The sequence below is a fragment of the Pristiophorus japonicus genome, chromosome 15 (genome assembly GCF_044704955.1).
Source record: "Pristiophorus japonicus isolate sPriJap1 chromosome 15, sPriJap1.hap1, whole genome shotgun sequence".
In the NCBI taxonomy this organism is placed as follows: Eukaryota; Metazoa; Chordata; class Chondrichthyes; family Pristiophoridae; genus Pristiophorus; species Pristiophorus japonicus.
The window spans coordinates 159,063,621-159,083,873 of NC_091991.1; positions in this window are offsets into that span (position 1 = coordinate 159,063,621).

The window sequence follows — 20,253 nt, forward strand, 5'->3', positions numbered from 1 at the left end:
CCATTGGTTAATGGAGGAGGAATTGGGAACATTATGGAGACAAACCCTGAACACTAGCACCTGCAGCAAAAGGCACAAGTGCTGGCTCAAGATCATACATTGCACATAGCACACTCCACACAAACTCCATGTGCGATGACTGCTGAGTGACTGTGGCTTAAAGGGGCCCCTCTTGTATTTATTCTGGTCATGCCTCCACTTTCCGTCGCTCTGGATGGTGGTCTTGGAGATCTCATGGATCATGACTGGACTTGCAGTCCAAGAGGAGACACCCACATCTTGCTGGGCCACCCATAACAATCAAACTAAGACAGCTGGAATTCCCTCCCTAACAGTATTGTAGAAGTATTCTCACCACAAGGACTGCAGCGGTTCAAGAAGGCGGTTCACCACCAGCTTCTCAAGGACAATTAGGGATGGGCAATAAATGCTGGCCCTGCCAGTGACGCCTACATCCTGGAACTAATTTTTAAAAAGCTCTTGCTACTAGCTGCAAGAAATCAGGATGCAACCCTCCCTGCAACAAGTGGCTGAGACACATGAAGGAAATATCCCAAATAGAACAAGTGCTTATTGACCTGCACCTAGAACTGGAGAAAAAACAAGCAAACTGGAACTCCTTTTTGGACACTCACTCAGCACAAACCCCCCAGCAAGTAGCCCACTCAATGATGGCATAGAACATTGACTACATCCAACAAGACTGCTAGTAGCTGCTTCATTTAACTGAATGTCAAAGACCAAGGGCCTGAATTTAGTGAAGGACCCTACCCACCCAAGTGCCGCCCAAAGGACCGCTGATGGTTGCTGAGGTATCTGACAGTGCTTTGGGCTGGGTTTTCATCAAAAAGGTCCTTCAAAAGGTGGCGGGCGGCAAATGAGGGACTTGCGCCGCCAATCTGGGAGGCAGTGGGCGGGAGCTCCCAATCTCGGCGCCCAAATGCCACTGAGGATGGAGTCAAGCCCACGGAGGGTTGAAGACCTGCAAAGAAAAAGCAGTAAAAGAAAACATCGGAACACCTTCAGGGGACCCCATACAGTAAGTCCCTCTAAAGAAAAAAATTTAAAAATGTTTACTCACCTTTTTTTTTTTTTCCAGCTCTTCATATCTACCATCGAGGACAGACCAGCCTCCTCGCAGTGGTCCACCCCCGTTCTGGCGCCAACTCCTGTCCGCCCCAATCTGGCATCTCGGCGGGCGGGAGGCCACTTACGTCACTCGGCTGTCCCATGACGTCAGTGGGCGGTTTCCGGCAGCTCTCCCCTCCCGCCCGCTCCAGACCAGATCAAAACTGGCACTGGGCGGAACCCGAGGAGGAATGTCGGTGGCAGTGGGCGGCAGTCAGCAGTGAGTGCATCAATTTTGGGCCCCAAGAACTAACGAATTACCACTAAACCCCCAATGCAAGCAAATACTTGCCCAAAAAATGATCTATGTACTCCATTCATAGGCATGATTTATTAAAATGTACAATGACTTCATAAAATATATGTGAGCAATCTTGAGAATTCAATTTAATAAACTATTGCATTAAAACTATTTTAACTAAGCAATTTTCATAGCTTTTTATTAAAAATAATATAAAAATATTTGTGAGGAATGTATCTTGGGATACTTCCAATCTCCCATTGTAACTTCGGTGGAAGATTGTGCACATCTCGGGGGACAAATTGGGGATAATGTTTTCAAACTGTTAAAAAATTCAGTATTTGCGCCCCAGGAAGGAAGTGGAGCGCTGAATCAAGCGTTCCACTTCCTTCCTGGAGTGCAATCGGCAGCAGGCGGGGTGATGAGTGGAGCAGCGTTGTACACTGGGCCGTGCAGCACTGCCCTATTGGAAGGATCCTTCCCTCCCTTAACGGGGCGAGCCATCGCTGCAGGCTCTGCAAAGAAAAAAAAGCTTACCTTCTTCACGATGGTAGCTGCAATCCCGCCCGATCAGCCCAGCACTCTGACTGATCACGGGCAGGAACCCGCGAAGAAATCTGCAAGAGAGAAGCTAAATTTTTTTACTTACCTTGGCCACCTCACCTTTAAGCATCGCCCCCGAAGCTCTTGGCCGCCAGATGCACACCTCCTGCGGCTGTTGGTGTTTTCACCCGGCGATGCTGCAGGGACCGGAATGCACATTCAGATCCGGAGCATGTGTAAGGTTACGAATCTTCAGAAAAATGCAGACCATGAACTAAAAATTGATTGATACAAGCTTTGGAATTAAACTGGACAATTAAGGACATCCTATGGTCAGTAACCAAAACTGACTTCATGCATAACAACAATGGAGTTGTTACGTGAGGCTTTGAACTTGATTGACCAGGGTGGGGAAAACAGCCACTGGAGACATCATGTCTGTAATAAGACCAGACAACAAAGGACCCCCATGGGATGCAAATTTTTGGATAACAGCATTCAGCATAAGGAAATATATTTTCCATTGTCGACTCTGTGTGCAATTTAGTAGCCATTCAAACTCAGTTAAACAGATGATCACATCGATAATTGAATTTTGTCCCAGCGGGAAACTTATTCAAAAGCTGGATATAAATATATGGACACAGACACACCAGCAGGTTAAGCAGAAGCAGGAGGAAAAACGTAGGAAGAAACAGCAAGCAAGCAACAGAGGCAGGACACAGAAGCAGGAGGAAGAGACTGAAGGACACGAAAGGAGCAGGCACTGCAGAGAACGGACAGAAGAAGAACCAACCGGTCACGGAACCAATGACTGCGAGCCTACAATAGCTAGGGAATGGTGATTGTATGTCTTAAGTCAATTTCTCTCGGCAGTCTAGTCCTGTAGTTTTAGTCGTTTTTTTGTTGTGTAATAAAACGAACACTGGGTTAAGCCTAAAATGTTGTGCCACGTGTTGTCCTTTCCCACTATAAGTTCTGAGGTCTAAGAATCAGAGTAGAGTGAACAAGACAAACACCCTGCGCGCGCCGATGACATCACGATCTCCGGGCAAAGGAGATCTGTACCGCCGTCACTAAACGAATTTAGCGGGAGTCGCAGATCTCGCCGCACCCGGTCGCAAATCCATTTACTCCCCATTATCGCCCCCTGGAGGCATGAACAGGAGGTGCAGAGGAGCCCAATTTTGTCCCCCCCATGTCTCCAGTGTTTCTGACGTTACGGTAGGAGATCAGGGAAGCTCGCAGAAATTTGACCCCATTCAAATTGGTGATTTGATATGATGATGATATGATGACATAACTGTGCTGTGCTCAGTTTACGACCATGGCTTCTGAACACAGCTTAGCACAGTAACATTGCCTTATTGATAAGACAACTGCCACACTCAGTGTGCAGAATGTGATCCAGGCAGGGACAACAGGATTTCTCTCACCCTACTCTCCAGGAGTATGTGGGGTTAGTATGAGGGCACTTGATTTGCAAGATGCTGGAGGTGCCTGACTACTATTGGGCTGGGGAGGAGAGCTATGCCCACTCTCCTCCATCCCCAGAGACACAATTCACAGGTCCTTATGGCCCCTTTTCAAAGTGGGTCAATACTATACCTTTTTTTAAACGAAGAAATGTCCTTATCCTTGGGGTGCTCCTTCAATTCTGGAGACGTACTGCACTCCAAACATATGGTGGGTCCCATATTAGCTGGGAAAGTGGAAACTCCCAGCATAGGTAGTCTCCTTTCCTCTGCTCTCTTCCCCCCCCCCCCCCCCAAGCCCTGTCCCTGGCTTTGGCCCCAACCCCTCCGCATCAGCGGCTTTGTAAGGGCCAAGTGGAAGCTGCACTCCTTACAAGGCCAAATGGCAACTCCCAGTATTCCGCTCCCCAGAGTGTGCCAGAACAGCCAAGGAAAATCAGCCCTTCATTCTTTAGTCTTCAGGGAAAATTTCTTAAGATTGGTTATTTGTGATTTAAAACTTTTCACCAGAGAGCATGGCTGAACCTCTAATGATTAGTAATGAGAAACTGAGGGATTCAACTGATGCCTACAATTTGCATTCATTAACAGAGAGACCTTTTGGAAGTTAACAAAACAACTGTGCGTATTCTGGTCAATGTTACTGCTGCAGTGCTACTGGCCTGGAGAGATTTATAGCAAGGCATGGGTTAGTGACCTGTTATACGCCTGTCAGGAGATATGTTACTCTGACAAAACATCCTTGTCAAGTTAGTGACTTCGAAAGGTAGGAAAGATCACAACAGCTAATTTGTACATTAAACGGTTCTGACAGGAATATTTTACAATTGGACAATTACATAAGAAACTCAGTGAGAATTCCCGTTTAACCATTGCAGGTCTGATGTCGCATTATCTTCTGGCTGCATTCAGATAATTCATGGAGTCAAATCAGTGACTATCTGATGGGCGAAAGTTAATTTTCCTGGATTAAAAACAGAAAAATTCAACATTGTAGAAACAATTTATTTATCATTTTGTAGCTCTAATGATGCAGTTCAGCATCATTGCTTAAACAGAGCCTTGGAAATAATGATTTGCAATGTTTGTGTTCATTAAAGTCTTGGGGAATGGCATTTTGAGAACCCCAGGGTCAATATCAAGACTGCTAAAATTGGGACTATTTACAAAGTAAAGCTCCCTCTATTTGGGCCCAACAATGGGGTAGATTTTCAACTGATTCCTGGGCTTAAATGCAATATTGTGGATTGGCGGTGGAATGGAAATGATGAATTCTATAACTGGCGGCTGATCCACAGTTTTATGCTGGGGTGGGAGGTTGAAAATCGAGCCTGATGTGTCTTTATCCCACATTACAACAATATTTCATTGGCTGTAAAGCGCTTTGAGATATCGTGAAAGGTGCTATATAAATGCACACTCCTTCTGCATGAGTGCGAACATTTTATTTCCCCTCTGCCTCAGAGCAATTTAATGTCAGTTTGTGGGCGGCTTTGTGCCTGAGGCCTTTACTCTCCAGGAACTAGATATTGACCACCTAATCTAATTTCACATGAGGCCCTTACAGCCAGAAAGGAGGAGAAATTGCATCTCGCCAGTTTCAGGTAATTCAAACCAAGATCTCTGAGATGAATGAAGAAAGAGCCAGCCCTTTGAACCAGCCAGCACTTCCTTAAATTTGCGTTTAGATGAGTTGCTGGGCTCAGTTACAAGAAAGGGGCAGGAGACTGAGGGCTGACATGTAAGTGCCCCTAACATTACCAAACATCTGTATCATTGTTGCAATGTTTTTTAGATTTGGCACAAATGTGTCCATGGTTTGAATGGTAGTGAGGGCACTGCAATATGATACCGTTTCTCAGTAACCTAAATAGTACTTTCATAGGGAAGAAGACTTATTCTAGCCATGATCTTATTGAATGGCGGAACAGGCTTGAGGGGCCAAATGGCCTACTCCTGCTCCTATTTCTTATGTTCTGATGACAGGCCCATTTAAGAATCATGAAATTAACATTCAAAACACCAAAGGGAGTTAGCTGCCAGTTCGCCCAGAGTATAACCTCCCTCCAAAAAAACAGAAATGTTGACTTCTGTGTTTTAATGCACCAGCGGCTGCATTAAACAACATTCTATGTGACTGTGACCATGGTATCGCTCCTCGTCCTTCTTGACCGGTCGACCACTCCAACCTCCTCCAACGCCTCGCCACTGTCATCCAGCTGGGTGGGACTGTACTCATCTGGTTCCATTCTTATCTATGCAGTCGTAGCTGCAATGGCTCTTCGACTTGCTCCTGCACTGCTACCTCTGGTGTTCTCCCCCCCCCCCCCCCCCCCCCCCACAAGGATCTACTCTTGGCCCCTTCCTATTTCTCATCTACATTTTTAAAAATTCGGTCATGGGGTGTGAACGTCGCTGACAAGGCCAGAATTTATTGCCCATACCTAATTGCCCTTGAGAATGTGGTGGTGAGCTGTTGCCTTATACCACTGCAGTCCTTGTGGTGAAGGCACTCCCACAGTACGGTTCGGGAGGGAGTTCCAGGATTTTGACCCAGCAACAACAAATGAAAGGCAAATTATTTCCAAGTCAGGATGGTGTATAACTTGGAGGGGAACTTGCAGCTGATGGTATTCCCATGCATCTGCTGCCCTTGTCCTTCTAGGTGGTAGAGGTTGAGGGTTTGGGAGGTGCTGTCGAAGAAGCCTCAGCGGGTTACTGCAGTGCATCTTGTAGATGGTACACACTGCAGCCATGATCCGCTGAAGTTGGAGGGATTGAATGTTTTAAGGTGGTGAGTGGGGTACCAATCAAGCGAGCTGCTCTGTCCTGAATGGTGTCAAGCTTCTTGAATGTTGTTGGAGTTGCACTCATCCAAGTAAGTGGAGAGTAATTCATCGCATTCCTGACATGTGCCTTGTAGATGTGGAAAGGTTCTGGGGAGTGAGAAGATGAGATATTCTCTGCAGAATACCCAGCCTCTGACCTGCTCTTGTAGCCACAGTATTTATGTGGCTGGTCCAGTTAAGTTTCTGGTCAATGGTGACCTCCAGGATGTTGATGGTGGGGGATTCGGCAAAGGTAATGCCATTGAATGTCAAGGGGCAGTGGTTAAACCTTGCTTGTTAGATTTGGTCAGTGCATGGCACTTGTGTTATTGGCCATTAATAGCCCAAGCCTGAATGTTGTCCAGACACTGACTGCTTCATTACCTGAGGGGTTGCGAATGGAGCTGAACACTGTGCAATCATCAGCGAACATCACCACTTCTGAGCTTTTATAATGGAGGGAAGGTCATTGATGAAGCAGCTGAAGATGTTTGGGTCTAGGACACGGCCCTGAGGAACTCCTGCAGCGATGTCCTGGGGCTGAAATGATTGACCTCTAACAACCACAACAATCTTCCTTTGTCACTCTCACCTCACCTCTGGAATTCAGCTCTTTTGTCTATGTTTGGATCAAGGCTGTAACGACTGGTCCTGGAAGAACCCAAATTGCACATTGGTGAACAGGTTATTGGTGAGTAAGTGACGCTTGATAGCACTGTCGATGACACCTTCCATCACTTTGCTGATAATTGAGAGTAGGCTAATGGGGCGGTAATTGGCCGGATTGGATTTGTCCTACTTTTTGTGGACAGGACATACCTGGGCAGTTTTCACATTGTCGGGTGGATGCCAGTGTTGTTGCTGTACTGGAACAGCCTGGCTAGTGGTACAGCTAGTTCTGGAGCACAAGTCTTCAGCACGACAGCCGGCATATTGTCAAGGCCCATAGCCTTTGCTGTATCCAGTGCACTCTACCATTTCATGGATTGAATCGAATTAGCTGAAGACTGGCTTCTGTGATGGTGGGGACATCAGGAGGAGGCTGATATGGATCATTCACTCAGCACTTCTGGCTGAAGATGGTTGCAAATGCTTCAGCCTTATCTTTTGCACTCATGTGCTGGGCTCCGCCATCATTGAGGATGGGGATATTCATGGAGCCTTCTCCTTCCGTTAGTTGTTTAATTGTCCACCACCATTCACGACTGGATATGGTAGGACTGCAGAGCTTTGATCTGATCCATTGATTCTGGGATTGCTTAGCTCTACCTAAAGCATGCTTCTTCTTCTATTTAATCCTGTGTGGCAGCTTCACCAGGTTGGCACCTCATTTTTAGGTACGCCTGGTGCTGCTCCTGGCATACTCTTCCCAGGCTTGATGGTAATGGTAGAGCGAGGAGATGCTGAGCCATGAGGTTACAGATTGTGGTGGATTACAATTCTACTGCTACTGATGGCCCACAGTGCCTCATGGATGCTAAGTCTTGAGCTGCTAGATCTGTTCTGAATCTATCTCATTGAGCCCAGTGGTAGTACCACACAACATGCTGGAGGGTGTCCCCAGTGTGAAGATGGGATTTTGTCTCCAAGAACTGTGCGGTGGTCACTGCTATCAATACTGTCATGGACAAATGCCTCTGCGACAGGTCGATTGGTGAGGATGAGGTCAGGTAGGTTTTTCCCTCGTGTTGGTTTTCTCACCACCTGTTGCAGGCCCAGCCTAGAAGCTATGTCCTTCAGGACTCAGCTTGGTCAGTAGTAGTGCTACCGAGCCACTCTTGGTGATCAACATTAAAGTTCCCCCACCCAGAGTACATTATGTGCCCTTGCTACCCTCAGTGCCTCTTCCAAGTGGTGTTCAACATGGAGGAGTACTGATTCATCAGCTGAGGGAGGGTGGTAGATGGTAATCAGCAGGAGGTTTCCCTGCCCATGCTTGACCTGAAGCCATGAGACTAAATGGGGTCTGGAGTCAATGTTGAGGACTCCCAGGGCCACTCCCTCCCGACTGAATACCACTGTGTCGCCGCTCTGGTGGGTCTGTCCTGCCGGGGGACAGGACGTACCCAATGATGGTGTTGGAGGAATCTGGGACATTGGCTGAAAGGAATAATTCTGTGAGTCATCATCATAAGCAGTCCCTTGAAATCGAAGACTTGGTTCCACTGTAAAAATGAATTCTCAGGTGGCTGTACAGTCCAATACGGGAATTACAGTCTCTGTTACAGGTGGGGCAGACAGTGGTAGAAGGAAAGGGTGGATGGGGAGTCTGGTTTGCCACATGCTCCTTCCGCTGCCTGCACTTGATTTCTGCATGCTCTCGGCGACGAGACTCGAGGAGCTCAGCACCATCCCGGATGCTCCTCTTCCACTTAGGGCGGTCTTGGCATAGTCATTCTGTGAGTATGACTATGTCAGTCTGTTGCTCTCCTAATTTTGGCACAAGTACCCAGATATTAGTGAGGAGGACTTTGTTGTTGTTAGTTGTGACCCTATTTTTTTAAATTTGTTATATTTAAAATAATCTTCATTTGCCTACCTGCTTCAGATATATTTCTCATTGATTCATTAAATTATCAGAGATTATGTCAAACAGCTCTTCCTTCTAACATTACTCTGAGTATGTTGCTTTTGTTTACTCTCTGATTGTTGTTTGTCTGTATAAATTAAAGTTGTTGCTTGTTTTAATACATTATTTAAAAGCTTTCATGCAGTGACATGGCTCAAAGTTAATGCTAAAAATCAATTAACTTTAAAATATCTGGGCAATGCAAATCAGTCCCGTTCCACCAATTTTTTTTAACTAGGTATGTTTCCACTGTATACTGGTTTACATCCTGGAATACACAGCCAACCTTAATATCTCTACATTACACAGTGTGTTGTGAAATGAAGGAATTGAAAAACAGCTTCAGCTTCGAAATCTGGTTTAGTTTGTCCTGGGCTTCACAGTCCATTGAACTTGGAGCTGGGACTAAACACTTAAAATGAAAATCAATGACAAACCGACTCCTGCCTGAAAGGGAAAAAAAGTAATAATGGCTCAGGCTCGCTTTTAAATCAGGGTAAGCTTCTTCGGTCTGTGCTAATGTGCACATCGCTCTTTAACTGTCTTATGTGTCGAGATCGTTCACAAGTCTTGTGTTATAAGCCTTTATGAATGTGTATATAAATATTACATAATAACTATTTATTCAGTTATCTTCTGTATAAAAAAAATGAACAGGTTTTTAAAAAATGGTAAAGTTAAACATTGCTCCGATATAGTTAGCAGAATAATCTGTGCACTGATGTATGCTCTGTACAATGATGCATGCTCTCTGTGGTGACGCATGCTTTATGCAGTGGTGCATATTTGGTTTCTTCTTCTTAGGCAGTCCCCCGGAGTCGAGGATGACTTGCTTCCACACTAAAATGAGTTCTTGGGTAACTGATGAGCCCAATGCGGGATCTACAATCGCTGTCACAGGTGGGGCAAATGGTGGTTGGAAGGTTGGGTGGGTGGGATACATGATTTGTCGTACTCTCCTTCCGCTATCCTTGGCTTCCACGTGCTCCCGACGAAGAGACTCAAAGTGCTCGGTACCTTCTCGGAATATTTGGTATAATGCATGTTCTCTACAATGCATGCTCTCTATGGTGATGTATGCTTTATGCAGTAGTGCATATTCAGTAAAATGCATGCTCTGTGCAATGATGCATGTGGAGATGCATGCTTTATGCAGTAATGTGTTTTCTGTACGAAGATGCCTGCTCTGTGCAGTGATTCCTGCTTTTCATAATGGTGCGTGCCTTCTCAATTCCTTTCAGTTTGCTTGCTTTGAGGCATCTCCTCGGAGCAGGAGGGCAGGAGGCAGAAGAATCTGGACCATGGCTCTCTTCACACTGCTCCATCCTCCGTCAGAAGGTTAATTGGAGATGGCTGAGGATCTGAAATGCCTTGCAGTTGTATGGCACTTCACCTAGTACGCTCACTGACAACTGATTAGATTCGCCCATTCGAGGCAAGTAAATAAGAGTATTGAATGGCTCTGGGGCTTGATTCATTCCTGAGGCAAGTGCAATTGGAGTTCAAGGTTGCTGTAGTTTATATTCTTATATTTTCATTGTAAATTGAGCTGCTTTCCCATTTCTCCATTTCATCACTCCAAATGGCTGTTTTACAAACTAACTGTCTCCCCCTAAATGTTACAGGTTCTCGTTTTAATTAGGTATCCACCAGGTAAAGGCCGCTGACTCACTCATGGCTCATATTATATGGCTGGTACTGCAAAATATGATGCGTTACTCCTTCATGTACATTTTGTCCCCTATGTATATTACAGTGAGTTCTGTACCTGTGTAACTTATAAATTGCATTGTTACAGCTTATTTAAATCTCAATACAACATGTTTTCTGCAACCTGAGTGAATTAAGAGGTGGTGCAGCAGAAAAATTGGTATATAAAAGCAGGAAGACGGTGCTGGTTAATTCATTTATCGAACGTCTCAAACTGGTACCAGAATGGTGTCAAATTATAAATGCCTTGTATCTGCTGTACCAATGATTTGCAGTTTTCCTGTGATTTGTTTTGATATGTGTTTAAGATTCACTCTTACCACAGTCAGAATTTACGTCTTGTGTTTTATAGATCTCTTTTTTTCAGGGAACATTATTAAAAGAAAATAATATCCCTACAGCAGGATATTTACTTCAGTGATAGTGTGCAAAATTGGCTGGCTCGCAGGCTGTGGAATATTATGGTAGTCTCGAGGTTACGTTTATGACCTTTTTGCCTCTGTGGTCTCTAATATTATGGCAGCTGTTTGGTAATAGCAATGTTTTTTCAAGCAATATAACCAATCCACTGCATAGAAACATAGAAATTAGGTGCAGGAGTAGGCCATTCGGCCCTTCGAGCCTGCACTGCCATTCAATAAGATCATAGCTGATCATTCCCTCAGTACCCCTTTCCTGCTTTCTCTCCATACCCCTTGATCCCCTAAGCCGTAAGGGCCATATCTAACTCTCTCTTGAATATATTCAATGAACTGGCATCTCTGCGGCAGGGAATTCCACAGGTTAACAACTCTGAGTGAAGAAGTTTCTCCTCATCTCAATCCTAAATGGCCTACCCCTTATCTTAAGACGATGTCCCCTGGTTCTGGACTTCCCCAACATCGGGAACATTCTTCCCACATCTAACCTGTCCAGTCCCGTCAGAATCTTATACGTTTCTATGAGATCCCCTCTCATCCTTCTAAACTCCAGTAAATAAAGGCCCAGTTGATCCAGTCTCTCCTCATATGACAGTCCAGCCATCCCTGGAATCAGTCTGGTGAACCTTCGCTGCACTCCCTCAATAGCAAGAACATCCTTCCTGAGATTAGGAGACCAAAACTGAACACAATATTCCAGGTGTGGCCTCACTAAGGCCCTGTACAACTGAAGTAAGACCGCCCTGCTCCTATACTCAAATCCCCTAGCTATGAAGGCCAACATACCATTTGCCTTCTTCACCGCCTGCTGCACCTGCCATGCCCACTTTCAGAGATTAATGAACCATGACACCCAGATCTCGTTGCACCTCCCATTTTCCTAATCTGCCGCCATTCAGAAATTATTCTGCCTTTGTGTTTTTGCCCCCAAAATGGATAACCTCACATTTATCCACATTATACTGCATCTGCCATGCTTTTGCCCGCTCACCTAAACTGTCCAAGTCACCCTGCAGCCTCTTTGCGTCATCCTCACAGCTCACACCGCCACCCAGTTTAGTGTCATCCGCAAACTTGGAGATATTACACTCAATTCCTTCATCTAAATTGTTAATGTATATTGTAAAAAGCTGGGGTCCCAGCGCTGAGCCCTGCGGCACTCCACTAGTCACTGCCCGCCATTCTGAAAAGGATCTGTTTATCCCGACTCTCTGCTTCCTGGTCTGCCAACCAGTTCTCTATCCACGTCGGTACATTACCCCCAATACCATGCGCTTTGATTTTGCACACCAATCTTTTGTGCGGGACCTTGTCAAAAGCCTTTTGAAAGTCCAAATACACCACATCCACTGGTTCTTCCTTGTCCACTCTGCTAGTTACATCCTCACAAGATTCCAGAAGAGTCGTCAAGCATGATTTCCCTTTCATAAATCCATGCTGACTTGGTCCGATTCTGTCACTGCTTTCCAAATGCGCTGCTATTTCATCCTTAATGATTGATTCCAACATTTTCCCCACTACTGATGTCAGGCTAACCGATCTATAATTAGCTTTTTTCTCTCTTCCCTCCTTTTTTAAAAAGTGGTGTTACATTAGCTACCCTCCAGTCCATAGGAACTGATCCAGAGTCGATAGACTGTTGGAAAATGATCACCAATGCATCCACTATTCCTAGGGCCACTTCCTTAAATACTCTGGGATGCAGACTATCAGGCCCCGGGGATTTATCGGCCTTCAATCCCATCAATTTCCCTAACAATTTCCCGCTTAATAAGGATATCCTTCAGTTCCTCATTCTCACTGGACCTACTGCCCCTAGTACAATCGAAAGGTTATTTGTATCTTCCTTCGTGAAGACAGAACCAAAGTATTTGTTCAATTGGTCTGCCATTTCTTTGTTCTCCATTATAAATTCACCTGAATCCGACTGCAAGGGACCTACATTTATCTTCACTAATCTTTTTCTCTTCACATATCTATAGAAGCTTTTGCAGTCAGTTTTTATGTTCCCTGCAAGCTTCCTCTCGTGCTCTATTTTCCCCCTCTTAATTAAATCCTTAGTCCTCCTCTGTTGAATTCTAAATTTCTCCCAGTCCTCAGGTTTGTTGCTTTTTTTGGCCAAATTGTATGCCTCTTCCTTGGTTTTAACACTATCCTGAATTTCCCTTGTTAGCCATGGTTGATCCACCTTCCCCGTATTATTTTTACTCCTGACAGGGACGTATAATTGCTGAAGTTCATCCGTGTGATCTTTAAATGTTTGCCATTGCTTATCCACCGTCAACCCTTTAAGTATCCTTTACCAGTCTATTCTAGCCAATTCACGCCTCATACCGTCGAAGTTACCTTTCCTTAAGTTCAGTTCCCTAGTTTCCGAATTAACTGTGTCACTCTCCACCTTAATAAAGAATTTTACCATATTATGGTCACTCTCCCCCAAGGGGCCTCGCACAACAAGATTGCTAATTAGTCCCTTCTCATTACACATCACCCAGTCTAGGATGGCCAGCTCTCTAGTTGGTTCCTTGACATATTGGTCTAGAAAACCATCCCTAATACACTCCAGGAAATCCTCCTCCACTGCATTGCTACCAGTTTGGTTAGCCCAATCAAAATTAAAGTCGCCCATGATAACTGCTGTACCTTTATTGCATACATCCCTTATTTCTTGTTTGATGCTGTCCCCAACCTCACAACTACTGTTTGGTGGTCTGTACACAACTCCCACTAGCGTTTTCTGCCCTTTGGAATTCCGCAACTCCACCCATACCAATTCCACATCATCCAGGCTAATGTCCCTCCTTACTATTGCATTAATTTCCTCTTTAACCAGCAACACCACCCTGCCTCCTTTTCTTTTCTGTCTCTCCTTCCTAAATGCTGAATACCCTTGGATGTTGAGTTCCCAACCTTGGTCACCCTGGAGCCATGTCTTCGTGATGCCAATTACAACATACCCGTTAACTGCTATCTGCACAGTTAATTCATCCACCTTATTCCGAATACTCCTCGCATTGAGGCACAGAGCCTTCAGGCTTGTCTTTTTAGAATTTTGCTGTAATGTGGCCCTTTTTGTTTTTTGCGTTGGGTTTCTCTGCCCTCCACTTTTACTATTCTCCTTTCTATCTTTTGCTTCTGACTCCATTTTATTTCCCTCTGTCTCCCTGCATAGGTTCCCATCCCCCTGCCATATTAGTTTAACTCCTCCCCAACAGCACTAGTAAACACTCCCCCTAGGACATTGGTTCCGGTTCTGCCCAGGTGCAGACCGTCCGGTTTGTACTAGTCCCACCTCCCCCAGAACCGGTTCCAATGCTCCAGGAATTTGAATCCCTCCCTTCTGCACCACTGCTCAAGCCACGTATTCATCTGAGCTGTCCTGCGATTCCTACTCTGACTAGCACGTGGCACTGGTAGCAATCCTGAGATTACTACTTTTGAGGTCCTACTTTTTAATTTAACTCCTAGCTCCCTAAATTCGTCTCGTAGGATCTCATCCCGTTTTTTACCTATATCGTTGGTACCTATGTGCACCATGACAACTGGCTGTTCACCCTCCCTTTTCAGAATGTCCTGCACCCGCTCCGAGACATCCTTGGCCCTTGCACCAGGGAGGCAACATACCATCCTGAAGTCTCGGTTACAGCCGCAGAAACGTCTGTCTATTTCCCTTACAATTGAATCCCCTATCACTATCGTTCTCCCACTCTTTTTCCTGCCCTCCTGTGCAGCAGAGCCACCCACGGTGCCATGAACTTGGCTGCTGCTGCTCCCCCCTGATGAGTCATCCCCCTCAACAGTACTCAAAGCGGTGTATCTGTTTTGCAGGGGGATGACCGCAGGGGATCCCTGCACTACCTTCCTTGCCCTGCTCTTCCTGTTGGTCTTCCATTCCCTATCTGACTGTGGACCCTTTACCTGCGGTAAGACCAACTTACTAAATGTACTATTCACATCATTCTCAGCATCGTGCATGCTCCAGAGTGAATCCACCCACAGCTCCAGTTTCGCAATGCGGTCTGTCAGGAGCCGGAAGCGTCCCTGACTTCCCACATGGTACAGGAGGAGCATAACACATGTCCGAGCTCTCCTGCCATGACTTAACCCTTAGATTAACTTAAATTGGCAACAACAATGCTAAAGGTTACTTACTGATAAAGAAATGAAAAAATAAAAGCTACTTACCAATCACCAGCCAATCACTTACCCCCTTGGCTGTGACATCATCGTTCGATTTCTTTCTATTTCTTTTTTGCATCCCTGCTTCAGCTGCACAAGCACACCTCACTGACGCTGGGCCTTAAGTAGGCCGCCTCGATCTCCCCACTCCGCCTCTCGCCGAGTGAGCTCTCTGCAGTGAGAGCTTTGCCAAATACTATTTGTCGCTGGGCATCCCATTAGTTGCAAACAGAACAATTATTACCTGCCAGTGATTGCACAGTTGTGTCTCTTATACAAGAAGTTCTGTTTTGGGGCCTGATCCAGAATATTGAGTTGCTGGTGACACCTGAGAAAAACAACCTCACAATAATATTTACCGACAGCAATTGGAATTTATGGGTGTTTGCTCCGGTATGCTATCAGTAAGATATATCGGGGAAAGGATCTGGTTGCTATGGGAAACAACTTGACATTGTCGAACATCACGGACTCACCCACCTTGTTTGCCAGAAGAGCAGAGGGTTTCCTAAAATTAAGGCGGCTTGACTTTCTGGAAAATGTGAATGATGATCTTGGAGATAACCCAAGTCGCATGAGGCTGGATATCCCACTGGGGTTACGCAGGGGAGCCAGCGCAACTCCAACAGAATGTGGTGGAAACTTGCGTCAGGAGCCAATATGCCATTTTCCTGTACACCTTATCACTTCTGGGATTTTCAGGAATCCTGTTTGTACATCATCTTCATAGGCAGTTCCTTGGAATCGAGGAAGACTTGCTTCCACTCCTAAAGTGAGTCCTTTGGTGGCTGAATAGTCCAAAATGGGAGCCACAGACCCTGTCACAGGTGGGACAGACATTCGTCGGGGGAAGGGGGGGTGGGACTGATTTACCACATGCTCCTTCCGCTGCCTGTGCCTGACCTCTTCACGTTCACAGCGTTGAGATTCGAAGACTTGTACAATACATGTATTGGTAGGGATATTGAAATGGTAGGCTATTGATGGAAATGCGTTATCTGATGTCTTGGCATTTACACCATAGCGATGCTGGATGCCATGATGCCTGTTTATCCCTGGAATCCTGTATTGTTTTGGGTGGCAGATGCCAGGAAGCCTATCCAGAAAATGCAAATAATAGTAACTCTTATTTATATAACACCTTTAACGTAGTAAAACGTCCCAAGGCGCTTCACAACAGTGTTACAGACAAACAGATAAATGTTACACCGAGCCACAAAAGAAATTAGGGCAGATGATCAAAAGCTTGTTTAAAGAGAGAGGTTTTAACGAGCATCTTAAAGGAGGAAAGAGAGGAAGAGAGGCGGCGAGTTTAGGGAGGGAGTTCCAGAGCTTAGGGCCCGGGCAGCTGAAGGCATGTCCACCGATGGTTGAGCAGTTATAATGAGGGATGTTCAAGAGGCCAGAATTTGAGGAGTGCAGACATCTTGTGGAATTGTGAGGCTGAAAAAGATTGCAGAGATAGGGAGGGGCAAGTCCATGGAGTGATTTGTAAACAAGGATGAGAATTTTGAAATCGAGGCATTATTTAACTGGGAGCCAATGTAGGTCAGAAAGCACAGGGGTGATGGGTGATCGTGACTTGGTGCGGGTTAGTACACGGGCTGCTGAGTTTTGGATGACTTCAAGTTTACATGAGTTTACAAGTTTAAATGATCCCCAAAAGGTCAGAGCTGCAGCCTTGTGGCGGATGCAAGTCCCTTCATGGCGCACATGTGCCATCGTAACAGTCAAGCAGAAGATGCAAGCTCTTGGGTGCTTGAGAGTTGGAGTCAGCTTTCATAGTATTCATCACTACCAAAGAAATGTTGAAAGTGGCTGTAATAATTGCTGACGTGGCTTTTCTGGAGCACTTTACCGTTGTTTGCCAAACCCAAACCTCTTTACAAAGTCTACTTCGAAAAGCCTGCTGTTGCTGACATTGGCAGGAAGATCCATACCGTTACAATGTGGCTGTCAGATGTGAAAAACTGTCAATAATGTCTGACTAAAACTGGCTTTGGAGAGCGAGAGAGAACTGAAGGAATCCGACTCCATGAAGGTAAAATAATTCGTCCCTCTCCTAATACCTTTGAAATGAAAAAATAAGTGTGCTTTATTAATATTTACCATATTTGGCAATGTCAACATTTCAAATAAACCATCATAATTGAGTAGTACATCTGATTACTTAATAGCACTTCCACTGTATTATCTCCAGTGTCATCTATAATTTGTATTGATTGTTCTGCAGTAAAGTCCAGAACTCAGTCTGTTCCAGATTGGGAGGACAGTTCAATTCTATTTCAACTGGGTACAAATGGGGAGGGAAATCTAATAAAAATTCACTATTTATTTTATTCACACAACTGATAAATGTGTGGCCATCAGCAATGATAGAAGTGACAGTTTTTAAAGTGTTATTGACAGACTGATTATACTGTAACATTAACAGCCCCATTTCACTTACATTTTATTGACAATTCCTATCACCAGGCAGGATCAATACTTCAGCTGAACCATGGCCGCGGGTTAAGAAAGGAAGAATTTTATATGTTGTGTCAGCTCCCAACTGAGCCTAAAACCAGCCTGCAGCTAACTTTGCTGATAGGTTTAATTGCTTTCAATTTCATCAGCCAGCCAACAGGGTGGACAGGGCATCCGTGTCCAGTCAACTGTTTTAAGTGACATGGAGCAAAGCTCTAAAAGGAGCTAGCCCCAGTGAGGAGATGCAGAGGAAGCATTCACCTTCAGCACCAAAACCAATCTCATTGTCGTTTTTAATTTGCCAACAAAAGACTCGATACCTCGATAGAATGTTCTCACGGTGCACGGTTGTTATGGAATTTGGCAACCAGGCAGATTGCGATTGGCGAATCTTTGGACTTTTCTTTACCGGGAAACCGTAATTTCCATTGAAGGTTAATGCCAACACTTTACCTGTTGCGATGAAAGTTCATCGTTGAGGGGAATTTTAACGTGGGTGAGCGCGTGGGCTTGGGTGCGGGTGGCTGGGGAGGGATAATTAGGGATGGGCAATAAATGCCGGCTTGGCTGGTGGCGCCCACATCCCAAGAACAAATACATTTTTAAAAAAGATTGCTTATTTGCCAGGGCTGGCAATAATGTCAACTTTTCCTGTGGTGATGCCAGTCAGAATGAGCGGGCGCTCGGATTTGCGGCTCTGGCTGGTTTCCCACGGGTGCAGGGCGTCATCAACTTTACGCAAGTGGCAAGTAAGGCACCAACAGATCACCCCAGGAGTGTTCGTTACTCCATCAATCTGCAGCTGCTGTGCAACCAAAAAAAGATCTATTTGCAGATGTGCGCAAGTTTCCCGGGCAGCTGCCATAATTCTTTCATCCTGCGGCAGTCCACCCTCCCTGATCTCGTCGCACCTGGAAGCAGAGTTACCAGCTGGCTGCTCAGAGACAAGGGACATCCACTTAAAACGTAACTGATGACACCTCTCAGAAACCCGATGAATGAGGCCCAGGAGCGATACAATGAATGCCATATGACCACCAACTATGTCATCAAACAAGCAATCGGCATGGTGAAAATGCGCTTCGGGTGCCTGGACAGATTTGGAGGCGACCTTTAGCACGCACCAGCCAGGGTCTCCAGAATTGCCATAGTGAGCTGTGCTCTGCACAAAGTTGCCCGGCCGGGTGGTTTGGACCTGCGGGATGAATGAGGCACAGAGCCCCTCACTGGATGATTCTGAGGAGGGGGAGGAGGAGGTGGAAGGTGGTGTGGACAATTTACCACCAGTGATGCACATTGCTGCGCAGGATTCCCTTGTTATTGCGAGGTTCACTTAGATTCCACCAGTGTACATGCAAAATCCTTTTGTCCCCCTACCCCCCCTCATGCCAGGAACACATAGCAGTCTTGCAAAAAAAAACAAGCATCCCTTTCACAGCCCCCTATTGCTCGGTACCAATTCATGTCTTCCCATTCATCATCTCACAACTGACAAGGCTGGGTACAAACTGGCGAGGGAAAACCTGGCCCCGGACTATGTGGGACCAGCAGACAGCCGCGCAGCCACAACCTACAGGGAAAGTTGGTACTGACTGAGGGGGGTGGAGCAATGTGTGTGAAGTGAGCCGAGTCCCCACTTTCATGTATCCTTTCAGCATCATCGCTCTCATGACTCAGCCGCCTCTTACCTGCTAGCAATGTGCTGGGGTACACTTTGCCGCAGATCAGTGGGATGATGAAAGGCCAAGGTATCGTTCATCCTACTTAAGGTGGCATTCTTAGTGCGGACGACATTGGTGAATGCCTGTGTGCACTCGTTTGATTAGCGCATTTGATGCGCTTTCCATGGATGAAGACAGCATCGCAAAGGCCTGCGACATCATGCCACTTGTGATCGAGACAGACTCCTCCAACCTCTCTGCAGTCGCGCACATTGTGGCTGGATCGCCTGCCAGTACATCGCACACTCTCTGCTACTGCTCCAGAAGTATCCTGTTCGTCGACGGCCCCCGAGGTAAAGCATCTTCGTCCAACTGAAGGAGCTTGGAGCGTCCTGCGCCCTCCGACGCGGACTCGTCACTGCTGCCCCTGACTCCACCATCTGCTCTTGCTCGCTTGTGACGTGTGTGTCACCAGGTGAAACCCCAACTATCTCTCTAACTAGTGCCACTGAAGCGCGAGTATCTGAGCTGGTGCATGGTCTGCGCATAAGTCCTGTGATGAACACCCTCAGAGGGATTGACCCCACTGAGGAGTCATCATCATCATCATGGGTGACCTTGACCACCTTCTGATGGATGCGTGAAGGCCCGGAGGGAGATAACAGACATGAACGAGTACTGTCAAGGTAAGAATGCTTGAAGTTATCGTTATGCGTGTGTTCATATTTCAGTGGCTGTTGACATCAAGTCAACATGACTGAGTGTTGTATGCCATGTGGCTGGCTGATATTTCGTTCTGTGACCAGGTAGCTGGCAGGGCCCCATCTCCCAATCTCCGATGACCAGACATGCTGAGACTCCGCTGATCACCAGCACCGCCTCCTCTGCAGATGTCAATTGAGAGTTGACTAGAGACCCACCTCTGGTTCTCTGCTTCTCCCTGGTGTTCTCTGCTCTCTTCTGCAAGGAGCGAAAGAGACCTATGAATGAGAGTAATGGCATGTGTTCACCCGATGGATGGAGAGCATTTGTTG